This window comes from Odontomachus brunneus, unplaced genomic scaffold (assembly GCF_010583005.1).
Source record: "Odontomachus brunneus isolate Ranch 3 - 2012 unplaced genomic scaffold, Obru_v1 Obru_scaffold_069, whole genome shotgun sequence".
Classification (NCBI taxonomy): Eukaryota; Metazoa; Arthropoda; class Insecta; order Hymenoptera; family Formicidae; genus Odontomachus; species Odontomachus brunneus.
In genome coordinates, this window is record NW_022639519.1 from 1,518,142 (window position 1) to 1,534,936 (window position 16,795).

The 16,795-nt window shown below is 42.4% G+C and overlaps 1 protein-coding gene and 1 long non-coding RNA gene across 2 annotated transcripts in view; one reads left to right on the plus strand and one right to left on the minus strand.

The window, feature by feature from the left end:
• Window positions 1-16,795, minus strand: part of LOC116846782 — a 546,096-nt gene that overhangs the window by 292,840 nt on the left and 236,461 nt on the right. The window lies entirely within an intron of this gene.
• The window catches only part of LOC116846791, a 180,450-nt gene that overhangs the window by 1,553 nt on the left and 162,102 nt on the right, over window positions 1-16,795 (plus strand). The window lies entirely within an intron of this gene.

Genomic DNA, 16,795 nt, shown 5'->3' on the forward strand with positions numbered 1-16,795 from the left:
CGTATGATTTCTGTAACGGTGTAAAATATGATTGAAGATTCTTAATTTTTTCGAGTTTTACACAATGTGCGTTTTATGAAATTTTCTCGGCTGAGTGGTGCAACTATCGTGAATAGCAATTAGTTTTTATGCATCGAATGCACCTGTGCGCGTAATTTTTGCGACATTTCCCTTGCGAAGAGAGATGCATCGGGGGAATTAGGTAGTTGTTTAAGGTAGGTACTGAAGTATCAAGGTAGTTAACTATAAGATAAGTGATGAGGACGCAACTTATAATTTATGTTTGGATCTTCCTCGTGGTTGAAAAATCGTTGAATAACGTACATAATCGTACGAATACGGCCACACTTCGTTCGAATATAGCCACATTTCGCTCATTTCCAATCGCGTGTGAATACATTTACCAATTATAATTATAAATGCCACACTTTCATTTATCATGAATTATTGATTGTATAACGATCGAGCCATAGTTATTGTGGCCACTTTTATACAGCTCGTGAAGAGACATTTTTGAAGACTCCGAAAGTCTCACATTTGGGTGGATGATATGCTGCCATGATTTCTTTAACTTTTGCTATTTCTCCGCCGAACAGAAGATACGAATGGCAGTGAGCGAGTATTGGTTTTGTGCATTCGATGTATCCGGGCACTTAATTTTCGCGAAATTTCTCCGCGAAACGTAATGCGTCGGGCAGAAAGCCAGAAACGTGTATGAAGGGACGGTTTGATCACGTCGTGCGCGCGCGTCTTTAGACTTTGTCATTTTGTTCGAAAATATCGAGGTGAATATCGGCTCTCAAATTGTCATCGTCGAATCACGATCGAGCGATCCGCAGTCTATAAATGAAATTCTACTAAAAATTTAATGAGATAATTGAATAATAAATAATTAATAACTCAAATTCGATTCATCGGGTATTGTAACTAAAATAATATAACTAAAATATTGTAACTAAAAAAATAATTAAAGATAAGATTTGATAAGGATGCATTGCCCGTATAGTCCCTACATGGATTAATAACACTATATTTTTATTTTAATATATTTTTATAGTTTATTAACTTTATTCTATATTATTGTTTTTTTTTAACTTTATCTCTTTGAATCACACGAAAGAATTTTGCAAACATTATTTTAAATACTTAAAGTATATGTATACAAAAATTGAGATTCTTATTTATTCCATTATTTTTTCGATACCTCTCTTTTTACTAAAGATAGCAGCATCGTATTTTCATAACAGCATAGTTTAAGATACTTAGCAGGGCGACATCAAATGACGCATTAACGACATATTATTGAAACGTTATTAATATGTTATTAAAACGTCATTTGACGTCATCATGTTTGCTGATTTTACACTTTGTTGTGGAATAATTTTTTATCCAAACTCTGAATCAATGTCAAATCGTTTGTGATCACTTTTAGATGTAATATCGGTTAACTTGCAATTTTATCAAAATCTTCATTATATACATTTTTGAGATGATAGGCAATATATCCTTAAATAATAATTCTTGAATGAGTGTTTCTTCAAGCTTCTGCAACATGGAGAAAACGGCAGTAAACAACTGATCCGCAGTATCAAGGTAAGTCAGTAGTTTGTACATCTTGAGATTTTTCATTGACTCTTCAAATTTGACAGAATTTGCAAGGTCAATGTAGAATCAACATTTCGACTCGGGTAAACACAAATCGGGTCGGCAAATTCTTTTTTAAGTTCCCACATGGAAAAAGCGGCTACGATTTGTAGCATCAAAAAAACACAATAGTCTATATAGACGCTATATCTCGAGATTCTTCACTGGCCTGTAAGTTCCACGATATTTGCAGGCTTAACGTAGAATCTAAATTTCGACTTGACAAAGCTTCTACAATAAGAATTTAGTCGACGTATAGTTAACATTTTATGCTCCGCATTCTCACGAATGAAATACGCCTTAATCTTTATATTATAGTGATTCTCAATTGCTATGGAGAAAAAGGTTTGTATACATTAGTACGAAGTTTGTTTGCAATGAACGAATCAATGCGTTTTAATTATAAGAACAGAATTTCGAATTCTTGAAATCAAATTTGTGTCATAAGAATCATGGCAATTTTGTATTCTTCAACTAAAGTGTGTTGGTTTGTTCGTTAAAATCAAACTTCACGTTAATACAACCAAATTTTCTTTTCCATGTATATTATACGTCTGTTCTTTTTAGCTGAACAACTTGAACTGGGGCAGACTGGTGCAATAAGTTAAAATGAAATAAAATATATTTGTTTTACTTTCTAACTTACTACACTAGTGTGTTCAAACAGTTCAACTAAAAAGAACAGATCTTATATCATACTTCTTACACGCTCGTTATTATTACACCCGCGTCAAGAAGAAACAATTGACACACTCGTGTTGACGATAACTTTCGAATATAAAACCCGCCTACAGTAAACGTTTCACGTAATTAGTCTCACGATGCTCACTTTTACTCGTCATCACCGTGAAACGTCGGCAGCCCCGGTCGTCGCACCTGTCACTCCGTTTAACGTTAAGCAGTGACGAGCGCCAGTGCGACGGTAATTCCAGGCGAATCTGTGGATTGCGCGTCGCGTCGTGTCGTGTCGCGAGAGAGACAAGGTATCGAATTCGCCGGGATAAACAAGACGAGCGCGCTTCGAAACGGCCAGAAAGAGAACGAAGACGCGGGGAAATGGCACGGACCTTTTATGGGACTGCGAAATCACCCATGACGCGTTTACGGACAGCCATCCGGCATAAGGCCGCGGATTTTATACGTCCCCGTCTCGCAGTAACGCGCCGGGCTGACGCGCGGGAGGCAGCATAATGCCGTTACCGGCGGCGTCCTCCGATACACTATCTCCCGGTCATATTACGGCACATCCCGGAGCATTACGACGTGTCCCGCAGGTGCGACGGCCGTACAGGATTATGCGAATTGACTCCGGAAATCCCGGGCCGGAGAGCGCGACCAAGCAGGCAGGAAGGACTCGCCGTGCTATTCGCGCGGACGACGTCTCTCCAGTGCCGTGAAGAACCGCGTTTGCGTCACGAATACTCCAAGTCGATAACGGCTATCGACGTCTTTTCTCGTTTCATATGGGATAAATATCAATCTCGAAATAAACGGCATTCGATATTTACCTTGAAGGCACGCGAACAACCCGCTAGAAGCGGTATAGCTTGCGTAATCAAGGAACGAAGTTCCCACGATAAATCAATTCGCGAGAAACAATGCGAGGATATTGCAAAAGTGTGTACACAAATTAGTTTTCAAAGTTATTCTCCGCGAGGCATTGTTCACCTCTTTCTTTACTTGCCTAAAGGATTTTATTAATCATTCCAGTTTGACCTCGTTTTTTTCTTTTTCGAAAGTTTAAATAAAAGTTTAATCGCATGAATATTTTTAATATTAAATATCAGAAACACGTTGACCGCTTCGCGGTAGTGAAATTTCTCATTCTCATAAGCATACAATACATACAGTGATAAAATATTGTGTACACTGAAAAAAGAATGTTTGTAACTATGATCACATAGAGAATTAATTATTATAAATTATGATCAAGAAAAACATTTTTCTGGTTGAATTATACTGATGCTGATTTCTAGTTAAATACTAATAATGATATGAACTTTGTATGCATTTTAGTATTACTATTTTCGCGTTAGAACAACTAAAGATATGGTTGAAACCAAAAATAATTATAATTTTAATCAGATGAAGATGTTTCCTTTTTTCTCGATGTAACATGATAAAATTATAAGCTATATCATGATGTGTGATGTATTTATCACTTCATGTGCTCGTTATTCGAACGTTGTTCCACCTTTAACGACGCACACGCACGTAGCGTCATGCTATGTGAAGGGAGCTTGTAAAACCAACTATTAAAAGTGCAGCAACATCATTATCGTTCGGCTTTTCGTTGTGTCGCGATCACCGTGCCACTAACTCGCTCGTGTTCCACGTCGCATGATATATTTTTTAGGTTATTGAAAAGAGTATGCGCGGTCTCATCGACATCTGCATCTTTATTTCGACAATAGTCGCGCGGTGCGACCGCAATGCGTGACTGTGTTCGATGCGTGACAGTGCCTACGTACCGTAGAATACGTGCAGCGTGCAGCTGGTGAAAGGGTTAACGGTCAAAAATTACCGACAAGTTCCAACCCTTCTTTACTCTCGTGTCACTTAGCTTTTGGACAATGAGAGCGACTTCGTGATCCCTGCGAGTGACAAACTGCAGAAACCGTAGGACATCGACTATGAATGGTAACGAATATTAGAGGATTGCAATAGTAAAATAGATTAAGAGGTCACAGAACCCTGACAGCAGTAAAAATTAACTCAAATTTGGAGAGTTGTAAAAAGTTATAAAGTTATAGGAGTATAAATTTGCTTATTATGCATGTCTATTTTAAGACATTTAACAGTGTCTTTATATAAAAAATTAGACTTTTTCATGGTGAATATTAATATATCACTATGTTCATTTCAATTCCGTTCTGAGATTAATATCAATGGCCTGAAATCAGTATCAATAAATTTTTTTATTCATTAGAGTTATAGTTATCGGTTCACGGAGACTTTGCGAATATCAAAGCTATTTTTTACTTATTTATTTTAAAGCTCAAATTTTTATTATTAAAAGCTCGTACTTTTCAGTGAAAAGATTAAATTTGATTTTTTATATCCATGTGAAATATTCTTTTTTTTTTCAAAATCCGTCAATTGATAACTATAATCCTAATAAATAAAAAAATGTATCGATACTGATTTTAGATCACTTCTGTCGAGAAGATAGGTTTTGTATTAAGGCTATTATAGGCCTTTTATTTTTAATTTTATCTCTTATAGTATATAATAGAGACTTTAATATTTAATATTGAATTCACACATGCGTTATAAAATTGGTATATTGTACGCGTTCAATTCGAATCGTAAACCCTACACTACGTAGAACCCTCACTACGTATAAAGAGTAACGCGCGACGGATTGGCCGGCGAAGGGATGTTCTCTGCTTTACTCGGCGCTTGTTTATCGACGGCCACTGCATATGGATGTGTTTCGCTTCGTTTTCTTTTCTCGCGAGGGTAGAACAGGGAGGGTGAGACCGTGCCGCGACGGATAAGCCCGGCCGCGCGACTGAGGGGGTGAAAAAGCAAGGCGCGTCGTGATGGATTGGCCCGGGCCAATCACCTCGTTTGTATCCATTTGCAAGGAATATTGTACCCAGCGATCTCGCCTCACGCTGTTTTTTTCTTCTTCCTGCCGCCTCGTAACCGAGACTGGCGCGTGATTCATCTTGACGATGGAGAACAGAAGTAGAGAAGTCATTGCGCGAGGAGGATTCCGCCATCTCACAATGACGCTTCTCGAGAGCAATTAATTTTCATTACGTTGCCGGGGCCGTTTTCCGGATCTCGTGCCATTGCCGGTCGGTCAAAACGTATACAAAAGTCCGACGTGAAGAACCATCCCTTTTGTTCTCGATTATTTGCGACAAGTCGAGGGAAAATGGCATTGTTTAGTGGAGTTCTCGTACAAGAATTATGAGATTGGCTCTTTTCCGAAATATTTGATCACTCGACAGTTTTTTGCCACTAATAAACTATCGCTTCTGCCAAATATAACATGCCTAACTGTCCTATTCAATCTCTAACACAACGTAACAAATACGTACAAAATTATATACATATGTGTAATCTGCTCTGATATAAACGAAATTACAGTAGCTCATTTTCATGCGTAAAACAGACAGTATTAATTCGGTGATTTTTGGATTTCTCAGGCTCTGTTATAATTTTCTTTTTCATATCTAATGTATCAGGTTAGTGCAAAAGATTTGTCATGTTTGAAATGAAACAGAAAACGAAATTATCTAATTTTGACGGAATCGTTACGAGTAAAATAGACGACTCGGTATCTTCTTAGACATTTAACGAGGGGACTCTCTATCTTTTGATATCCAAACTTTCTACGAGAACTTGAGAGAAAACTGACAAACCTTTTGCACCAATCCAATAACAACTTTCTACAAGCTAGAATTTAATTGAAAAACGACGAATCTTTGGCAGCGCGGACTAGCATTTTGAATCTACAGTAGGATCGGCAGTGCGTTGCGTCTCCTTGCGTTCGTGTGTCGACTGAATCGTCTCGCCCCGAGAATGGGTTAAATATCACAGCTGCGAACCGAGCGGCTACGTTATCCCACAGTTCGTTCGAAAGTTAAGGGAGGGTGCTTGGCTTGGCACTAGCGGGTGGGCGCGCCATCGGACGGAATTCTCGCTTGTTTGTTTCGCATAGTTTCCGCGGCGCGCTAATGCCGCCGGCATTAGCATACGGCCGCCACGACGAGTTCCACGAAAGGAGGAGGGTTGCTCTCGCGGGATAAGAGGGTAACGTCGCCGAGTAGGTCGACAACGGTCTGTCTAACGTCGTTCGTTGTCGACATCGAGCGGCGAGGGCGTGAGGGGGGCCGCGAATGGTAATAACGCGGGCGGAAAGGAGTCCTCCTAGTCGCCACTTAACGAGTCGACTGATAGTCTATAAAACTTGCTAACAAACTCTCGCCCTCCTCGCTTCGTGTCCTCGCCCCTTCGTCCAGGAGGTTCCGTTTTAACCCTCCCAGTGTCTAACTGCCGTTTCCGGCGCGACCCTTATCGCAGGCTTTACTACGTGAAGACGAGGGAAAGAAAGGAGCTCGTTGTCCTCGGAGGACGACTCCGACAACACCGTGCAAATTGGAAAATATGAAATGCCAAGTTATTTCTTATTATCAGGTCCCTTTTCGCGATAGTTACCGAAATATCTTGCGACTGAACGTCCATTCGTTCTTATTTAAGGATTTTTTTTTCGCCGATTTGTAGCGTTCTCGTGTGTCAGAATAGGATAGTTGCAATTGGCGAATTAGTTTCTTCATAGATGCAAAATGGTGCGTCTTACATATCTCTTTCTTTTTTGTCTCTTTCGCGATATATAAAATATTGTCGATCCTACAATTGTGTCATTGAACAAGTCGCACTATCAACAACAAGAGTCGCTTTTCTCGCTGTTATTCCAGCTAAAAGTCAAACAACGTCGCGCGTTGACAGATTTATCGCGAACTTGCGAAATCTCGCGGGCACGCGCGTCAATCATGCGACGGTTGGAAAACAACGGAATCTGCGAAAAGGGCGACGCCTGATTTCCACTTGGACTTGGAGAAAACAGTTGGATCCGCGAAATCGCGCTCTTCGTCTTGTTGCAGCAAGTGTACCCTGGGGGGAACGCAAAGCTCCGGGCGAACGCGCGAAAATTCACTTATTCAGGGGTGGGAGGAGTCACCCTGGAAGACAGAGGGGAACGAGAAGGACAGAGCTCAAACTGCCATCGCCCATCGCGCTCTGGACTCGCTGTCTACCTCCTCTCTCTCTCTCTCTCCCCCTCCCCTCTCTCTCATCCTCTCTTCGCCTTGCTACGGCGTGATTTCATGCAAAGCGCTGCTTTCACGGTGCGGTAATTTCATTTTAGCAACGAACTTACAACCCCCTTTTCCTCATCCCTTCGTCCTCTCTATCTCTCTCGACGGTCCTGTTCGCCTGTGCTGTCACTCTCCATCCTGGCGCACGATCCTTCTCTATCCTGCTCCTCCTTCTCCCTTCCGGAAGTTCGCGCTAAACGCGCAGTTTCATTTACATCATCCTCGTCCATCGACCGCGTCCTGTCCATCCTCCAAGTGCGATCGCGTTGTTTCACCGTGGCTGTATTACGCCGCCGGTACAACGTCCTTGGCTGGCCAACTCTCCAGTTAGGTGTTCCCTTCTAGTTTCTATTGTTAGAAACTTACGTAATATCCGCGACGTGGAATTGAAGGAATCGCCGCAATAGTGCTGGTAATGGCATTTTTATGAACTCGAGCGAGTCGATCTGAAGGGTGAATTTATTAAGTATGGCAAATAGATGATAACGCGAATTTATTGAATAAGTTATCAAGCTCTGAGACGTACAATCAAGCTTGTGGATCAGAAGAGGCAATAAGAGGCCACACAAGATGTCGACTGTGAAACACACTACATCTACAAGTAAACCGAGAGACACTGAACAAATGAGCAATCAAATGGCTTGTGGTTGAACCAATGTAGTTAATTTTTCAGGGCGTTCAAGTGCTCCAGTTCTTCGTCCATTTGTCAATGTATTGTGTTTCGACATCTCGCATGAGCTCTTATTGGGTTTCCTGCACTAAAGTTTGATTATAAATAATTTAGACGAAATTAGGTTCTTGTAAATTGGCGATCGTCAATCCGCTATTTGCAAATTCGTCTCCACAACGAGACGATAGCTAACGTTTTAGCAAGAAGTGCGTCGGCACTACCGGGGAGTGATACGTCAATTGCGAATTGCGGATAAAGTGAACGAATGAAGAACATCCGGTGAACCGCAGTCCGCGTTGACCGAGTGAACGCAACTTTAAAATGCAACCGTAAGACGCGGCGGTGCACGGTGGTCAGACGGAGACGGACAGAAGCTGCGGTCGGATGCATCGGTGCACCGCACCGGTGCAATTCGCCCAGGGGAGATTCTCCGAATCGGTTTTACGAAGTTCCATTACAGAGAGCTACCTGCTGTCGACTCACTCGTTCACCGTCACCGCCGCCGCCGTTGCCGTCGCCGTCGCCGCCGCCGGCTCTGAATTCTCCCGATAAAGCTGTTATTGGCTGTTTGCGTATTTATTGAGGGAGATCCCCCGCCGATGGAAATGAGAAATATAATTGCGTTCCGCTGTTCCATTATGGGACGCGGGATCGCCGCGAGGCCGGGCGCGCGCGGCCTTTATTTCAGCACTTGAAACGCGAACGCGGATCGGTTCGCGTCGGCCAGGATAACGCGCATCGTAAAACGCTATTCATTCAAAAGGCTGAAAAGAAAGAAGGAAAAAGGAAGAAAACTATCGGGAGAAATGTTGGAACTTTGCGATTGAGTCTTTATGAATGCGTGTAGAGTGCTTAGAAGTAGGAGAGTCTGGCCGATGTTGCTAGTTCGACACAAATCGGCGTACTAGCTATCGTGTAACTGACGTATGTGCATACATACGGTTCGTTTTCTATTGCCGAACTGGTTGCGCTAGTTCAACTTTTGGAATGTACATTAGCTAACGTTGAAGGCAAAAAGAGTGAAAATGAACTGCTGTGTATTAGTTTGGAAAATCATTCGACAAAGAACAAATCTATTATATAGAGAATAACTATTTTTTTATTTAAAATGTTATCTTTTCAATGACATTTTAATCATTATTTAAAAAATTTTTGAGTTATTATCCAACAGGTAAGTGTGTGCTTAAAAATTGAATTGGTAAGATCTTGTAAACAAAAAAAAAAAATGAAGATATAAATTACGAAAATAGTAACAATGAGAGATGATCTGTTATAATCTCAACTACCATTATCACTGAAAAAGATTTGACTTAATATTACATCTGTCTGCACATAATATTTTTATATGTGATTTCCAGAATTATTTAATTAAAATTAAATAACCTGTTGTTATATCTATTTATTTTCTAATTAAAATATGTTGTTATATTTGTTTTCTATATTTCTGCTCTTTAATTATCCCGTGTGCTCGGTTATTCCGCCATTCCATATCAGATCTACATATAAAAAATGAGACAACGTAGACCAGACTTGTATTTCTAGGGATTCCTCAGAATTCTCAGGTCCGTATTAATACAATAGTTGTTACTTGAAATTTATTTCATGTAAAATATTCAGATTTTTATTTAAAGTCAGGTTCAAGTTTTTTAGTTGAAGTATACTATATGTGACATTTACGTTTGTAATCATGCGATTCACTTGAAAAATTCTCCTTTAACTTTGAACTTGAATCTGAGATCTGGTAGTAATCGTTACTTGAAACTTATTTCAGGTGAAATATTCAGATTTTTACTCACAATCAGTGTCAGATCCAAATTTTTCGCTTGAATTATAATAAGTATAACATTTATATCTATAGACGCGATTCAATTGAAAAAACTCTCATCTAACTCTAAATTGAAATCTGAGTATCTCACTTAAGACGAGTCTCAAGTAACGACTATTAATACGAGTGTGACTGTTTCACTTGAGACGAGTTTCAAGTAATAACTATCAGTACGGGCCTAAATGTACGGGAACTATGGCGATCATCATCGGTGCGCATAGCCGGCGACACGTTAGCGATGAACTCGCGGTCGAGCTAAATTTGAATTTATCCCGCGGCGATGGAACACGTCGCAGTCGCGTGGTTGCTTCTCCGTTCGATCACCATAGATATTAAACCATTACACCACGTCACATTACGCCGTCGTAATTTCGCGTAATTGCGCGCCTCAATGTGCTCCAATTGTCGCAATAGTACCCGGCCGAATTAGATAACGACGATAATTGATTGCGTTACGGGCGTAAAATTGTCGCGGTTACTTCGGCATGCTTGCGCTTCAGCTCGATTGCGATCGCAGTACTCTTGCTGCGCGCGACAATAGCAAAATAGCACTCGACGGTTGACATTACGAAGGCGTGATTTCTGATGCTCGCTTACAAGCGTTTACGTTGCTTTGATCACGCTTCCCTTTCAGCGCGCCGTATCGATCAGCTGCGGTCGGCTTTCCGCGGCGTTTCAAAGTCAAAGCGCAAGCCTCACAAATGGAATATCGGATAAAACGCAGCTCCGCGCGCCGCACGATCTTAATGAACGCAGCACACAATTCAGCCGCTGGCTTTTCTTCCGGCGCGATTGCCCGTCGAAAGTGGCAAATTGAGCCCTAATCTCGTCGCAATCGCGGCCGAGTCGAACTCTGAGAAAAGGATCAATCGCGTGCCGCATAGCCACCGTGGCTACCCAAATTATGTAAATCGAATGGATCGCACGGATGCACACCGGGCGCCTTCGTATGCGGGGAATAATAGTAATTACAGACTTTAATAGTGAGCCGCGGCAGGAAATCGACCCCAGTCCGATCGCAATCTCGCAGTCGTAACGCGCAAAAATGCTGCCACGAGTGAATGAAAGAATTGAGCACCGATGATTATACCGCACAAGGCCGTGGATAATCAACACTCTTTGCCCACCAGACATTCGAGATTCTTAGACATGGACGAGGTGACCGTATGCACGCGTACAATCACGAACGCGCAAGGTCGCTGAGAACTCGGGGAAATGATAAATTGAAGAAATAAGTCGTGTGGCCGCAAAAGCTGTTCGAAGTGAATCGATATTTTCAGCATTTTCGGGAGCAATCATTTAATTGCAATTAAATTTGCGCCTTCTCGCGTCTGCACGCTGATTCTAAATGATCCTTTTCACAAGATTTCGAACCTCCAATAAAAATATCTTATGCATACACACAGAAGAATATTATCCTACTGCTAAGAAAAGCTATCGCCTAGTTTATTTTCCTTCTTTTAAGTAATGGCGATTTTTGGCAAAGAATATTTCCTTAATGATAATTTTCAAATGTAATCATGACAAATTTTAAAGTACCTGAATATTACATATTTAAAAGAAAAATTGATTCCTCTTACAAGAATACAACTTATGATATATTTTATATTATAAAGTAAATATTATACAAATGTATTATATATATCAGAATATAATTTATAAGAATATCATTATAAAATTTTGATATTTTGGACTTTCAAAACATTTTATCGAAAAAAAAGTTCGACTCAAACAAATTGAATTTTTGTTTCAGCTTAATATTTTTGATTAAAATGCTGAATTAAAGGATTCAGAATATGTATTTTGAATAAATTGGATCCTTATGATGGACTTTATGATAGAGACTCGCGGAGATATAAACTTATGAGATATTTACAAGTAACACTTGTTTAAATACAGTATATATTTTTCTGCATGCATCTGTCCTAATAAAAAAATTACTGTATATGAAAAAGATATATATGTGTCAAATGAAATGTCCTGATTAGTTTCATATGTGTGCGAATCTCATTGTACAATAATTAGTTAATTACCAATTCACACCTCGCCCATTAAACACTTGCACTGAAGGACAATCAGCAACACCATTTGTCAGCGACGACGATTCGCTGACAAACGCGGTGTTCGCCGTTCCACACCGTGGAAGTGATCATGCGAAATCGCGCGTCTGTCTGCCAGTTAATCGCCAACTTGGCGCATTCGAAGTTTCGCAAAGCAGAGTGCTCGCGGCGCACAGTAGTCGGTCGCGGTTAACGAGATCGACTTTGGATCGCTTGCATGCTCGCGAATGGCTCGGGGACAGCTTCACCCCTCTCCCCACGCCCACATCGGTTACATTATAATTTTCGAATTTGAAACCCAAGCCGCACCACCTGCCGTGACGTTCGCCACGCGCGGAGTCACGTGCGCGTAGTTACGACGACTCCATCGGTGATGTCTCGTGCAACAGGCGAAACGTAACACTTTATTCAGGCATGTCGACATGTTACGCACTGCATCGGCGACGGAAGTGCATTCTCCGTGACCGCAATTTGGCGAAAATTACGGGTTCGAGTATTTAGGGCTCTGTGGAACGGCTGATTTAACGCTCGACAACCTTCTCACGATACTGAACCCTTCATTTGCCGGAAATGCACACAATATATCGAAAGACTCTGTGCGCTTTTTTTCGTCTTGCGCAGCGAGACGTCGACTTTCTCTTCCTGCGGCTTTAGTCGAAGAGAAAGAAAAAATTATTATCGTAACTAAACATTATGACATTCTTACATAATACACTGAAAGAGCAATATCTAAAAAATAAAACATATTTATTCGGCGAGTACTAATAATATTTACTTGAAATTCTTTTATTTAAATAGTATAAGCGATTGCTTCGATTGTTTTGTAATAAAAAGCTAAGATATTGAGGAAATGTACATTTTCTTGTTTGAAAAATATTTCATATGAGTACAAGTGTTTACTTAGAATTATTAATTAATTAATTATTATTAATAATAATATTTATATATTAGCACCCACCGAATAAATACTTATTATTTCTTAAGTATCTTATCTCTCAATATAGAGATAATAATAAATTTAAAGGTCAAAGACTTTTATAGGTCGACGATAGATTGAACACGAAAAGGACAAATGGAAGTCGCGGGTGTTGACTAGAGAACCCGAAAATGTAACGCATCTGGCCGTCTCGATTCTCACTTCGGACCCTCCTCAGCGGTACAATCCACTTTATTCACGTCGACATTCGCGATTCAGGTGCCCTCGTTGGCTCCTCTCGCGTCCACGCGAAGTTTTGCGAACCTCTACGTTGAATTACTCGACGATCGAATGCTGCACTTCCGGCAAATTACTATTCATGGGAGAGTAGCCGACGAGAACGGGGCGGTAAATATTTCAGCGGAGAAAAATACGTCTCTTCACGGCAACGAATTATTAACTCTTCGCGGTGGAAACTTTCGCGATATCACGCGATACATACCCGGTGTGCCTCCGGACGCTATCGCTTATCACATATGTACCGTACTCGCAGCCAGATAGGCCCGCCGGCGTATTGCGGATATCAAACCGGTACGTGCGGCACATGCGGCACATGCGGACCCGGGAATTCAGCTAGTGCCGCCTACACTTGTCATCTCTCGCCGAATACCCGACGAGATGCGGCGACGAGGCGCACGGATGTCGTTCAGCCCGATCATCCCCGCGGCACTGCGCGCGTAGCACCGGCATTACGTGAACGTAGCTGGAGGCGATCGTGCACGACAGGTGTTTTCACCTGCCTGCTCTGTCCGCCTAGGCAGAACCGACCATCGACGCAGTCAGGAACGAGCTGAGGGGGTGACGGAGGGAGGGAGGGAGGGAAGGAGGGATGAGACTCGTGTCGAGGAAATTGGTCGGCGTCGTCCCTTCGCCGGCCCTCAAAAGCGTTCACCGGGAAAACGGGAGAAAAATTGCGGGGCTGATCTAAACAGCGCCTCAAAGGGGTTGCTTTGCATGGTAATTCTTTGCGCGGCGCATCCGAAATAACTTCCGGTGCGCGATGCGCCCCGGGAAACGCTATAGAATTAAAAGGAGCCTCGCGGGGGAAGAACGCGCGTCATGCAACTTTCCGTGCGGCCCAGCAGCTCCTTGCAGTCTGGAGGTGTGTCTTGAGAGGCGGCATTCAAAAGCGGCCCGATCCGATAGCGAAATTATACCGCCAAATTGAAAAAGAGAGCTGCGCGGATGGTTTTTCGTTGATTATTCATGGGCTCGCGAGTCGGCCAAGTTTCAGCGCGAGCTCATTTGCGGGCGTAACTAGTTTCGCCGATAATGAATTAATGCGGCAATAATAATGGACAGTGAAATTACATGGGAATTTGAGGGAGATGGAGATGAGAAGGACAAAGAGAGAGAGAGAGAGAGAGAGAGAGAGAGTGAGAGAGAGAAAAGGCGATTAATTGGTCCTTCATTGATTATTAATTGGTTCGTTCGTAAGTTTGTTTAACTCCGCTATTTAAGCCCCCACCATCACGTCCCAGAATGATAAATAAATCTAGATAAATATCAGTTATTGCACTCTTCGTGTTTCGCGCACATAAATGTATCGAGCGACTATCCTATAAGCGCATAATAATGCATGCGCTGCTAATACATGCATGTATTGTTAGCCGCATTAAAATAATGAAGCTCCGGCAGGTATCTCACAATGATTAACATGCGAGTTCAGTTATTCGATCATTGACCTAGCGCGATGATTACATCACCGATACGCGGGATAACTATTGTCGGGCAAGATACTATTCATGATTACACAGCGAGCGTTAATCATGTTCTCTCATCTCGCGCGCGATCGCCGAGGCACTTGAACCGCCCTCATATATCTCGATCCTCCAATTTCCCCCGACACATTTCCCGATGACTTCTTAAAGATCCGCACGGTCCCAGCTCCACTCGACGCGATAGAATAGACGTCGTGAATACTTTCGCACGAACGTATGAAATTCCAAAGGGTGCACACGGCCAAACGAGGGAGCGTATAACTTTGTATGTGCAACGTGTATCGCGACGCGAGATCCCGTGCGATCTGAAATTCGTCTGGAAGAAGGCTTTATAAATAATTCCTCGTGCCTACATCGATGCCCTCTCTGCATTTCTCTCTCCCTCCACCATCGGTCCGTGTTCTTCATCCTCGTGGACCAAGATATCGTAAAACTTTCAGGCACGCTTGAGTTATGTACGTTGTCGTTCACGAGACGGGGTGGGGCCGTAAGTTAAAGGGAGCCGAAGGTGAACGCGCCTTCACTTCCAAGACCCACCCTCGATGATACTGAGCTTCCTGCGGGGATGACGAAAAGTGTGCATCGATTACGAGCGTCGGGGGAGGGAAGAGGGGACAAGACAGACACGAGCGATCTCCGATTCGGATCCCGGATAACCTTTGTAAATAATTCCGCGCTTTTCTCTGTGCGCTCTGTCTCTCTTTTTCGCTCCACTCGCTATACTAAAGGGTGCAAAGGGAGATTTCTCCACGAACATGATTTGTAAATCCAGCGATACGTGAAGTAGAAAGCGGGCAGAATGACGCATAGTAAGAAGATCCGTGTGCAAAATTTATCGCGAGAAGGAGAATAACTCAGAGTTAAATTTAAATTGTTAAATTTGTGTTGAATCATTCCACCACGTCTCTTTTCTTCCTCAATATGTTCCCTTTGAAAGGAAATCGCGGTGATTTTTCTTATAGAGATATATTTCCCGATTAAAGTTCAATCACCTTTGGCCTGATTCCCTAAGGAATCACATTAATATTGCAAAAATTAAAGAAAATTTTACAGTTGTATGCAGAGTGAATGTGACATTTATACGATACAACTGACAGAAGTATTAGTTTGTTCTTGGATTTGCGTTGACTGGATGCGGTATTCATATTCATTCGCTTTCATATTCATTCGTAGGAAGACAAGTTGACGTCGACTAACGTCACGTCGGGCTTCCGGGGCTTTGCAGTTTTTATCACGAAGCTGTCACTCTAATGGCAAGTTTTCATTGTATCGCGACAAATTTTGAAGGCCAGAGGCGCAATCAGATGTGGAGCACGATGACGAGACGCTTGATTTTACGTACACGTCGTAACGAGCAGCTATATTCGGTGTCAATGGCGGTTTCGGTTCACCCTCCGCGTCATGCCCGTGAGAACGCATAGCTACCATTACTACGCAAACGGAGAGGGTCGTCTGATTGTAAGTTTCGCTTCTCCCCGAAGATTTCTCTACTTAAATCACGAAGCAGCCGCGAGCACCGACTCCCGCTCGGAGATGCCAGTCAGGTGAAGACGTTCCCCGCCTGCGGGCGACATTGATTATTCGATAAGAGAAAAAAGGCGGCACGTTTTACGAAGATAATCCTATTGAACTGTGGGAGTTTGAGAGACAGAGAGAGAGAGAGAACGAAAAAGGAGGAGAGAAAAGAGGCCGGTAGGACGCGATGAGAAAGGAGGGAGGGAGATCGGAGGTCTATACGGGGCGGCAGGAACAATATCATAAGCGATTCGAAGCACGCTGTCCTCTCCCATCGTTCGTGACTCACCCCGCGAATGTTATCAGCAGAAGCGGGTGAAGGCGCTCTCATTTTCCCTCTGACCTGCGATCTTAAGTCTTCCCGCGGTGGGGTTTCATGGAAATCATATGAATGTTCTCAGTTGAATCCAAGAGCGAGCGGATTACATGTGCTCTCCCGAATCGCATTTTTCCGGGACATCTTTGTCGTCTAATTCGAGGAAAAACGGACTCGAAGCACCGTGAGAGAGAGAGAGAGAGAGAGAGAGAGAGAGAGAGAGAGAGAGGGGGAGGG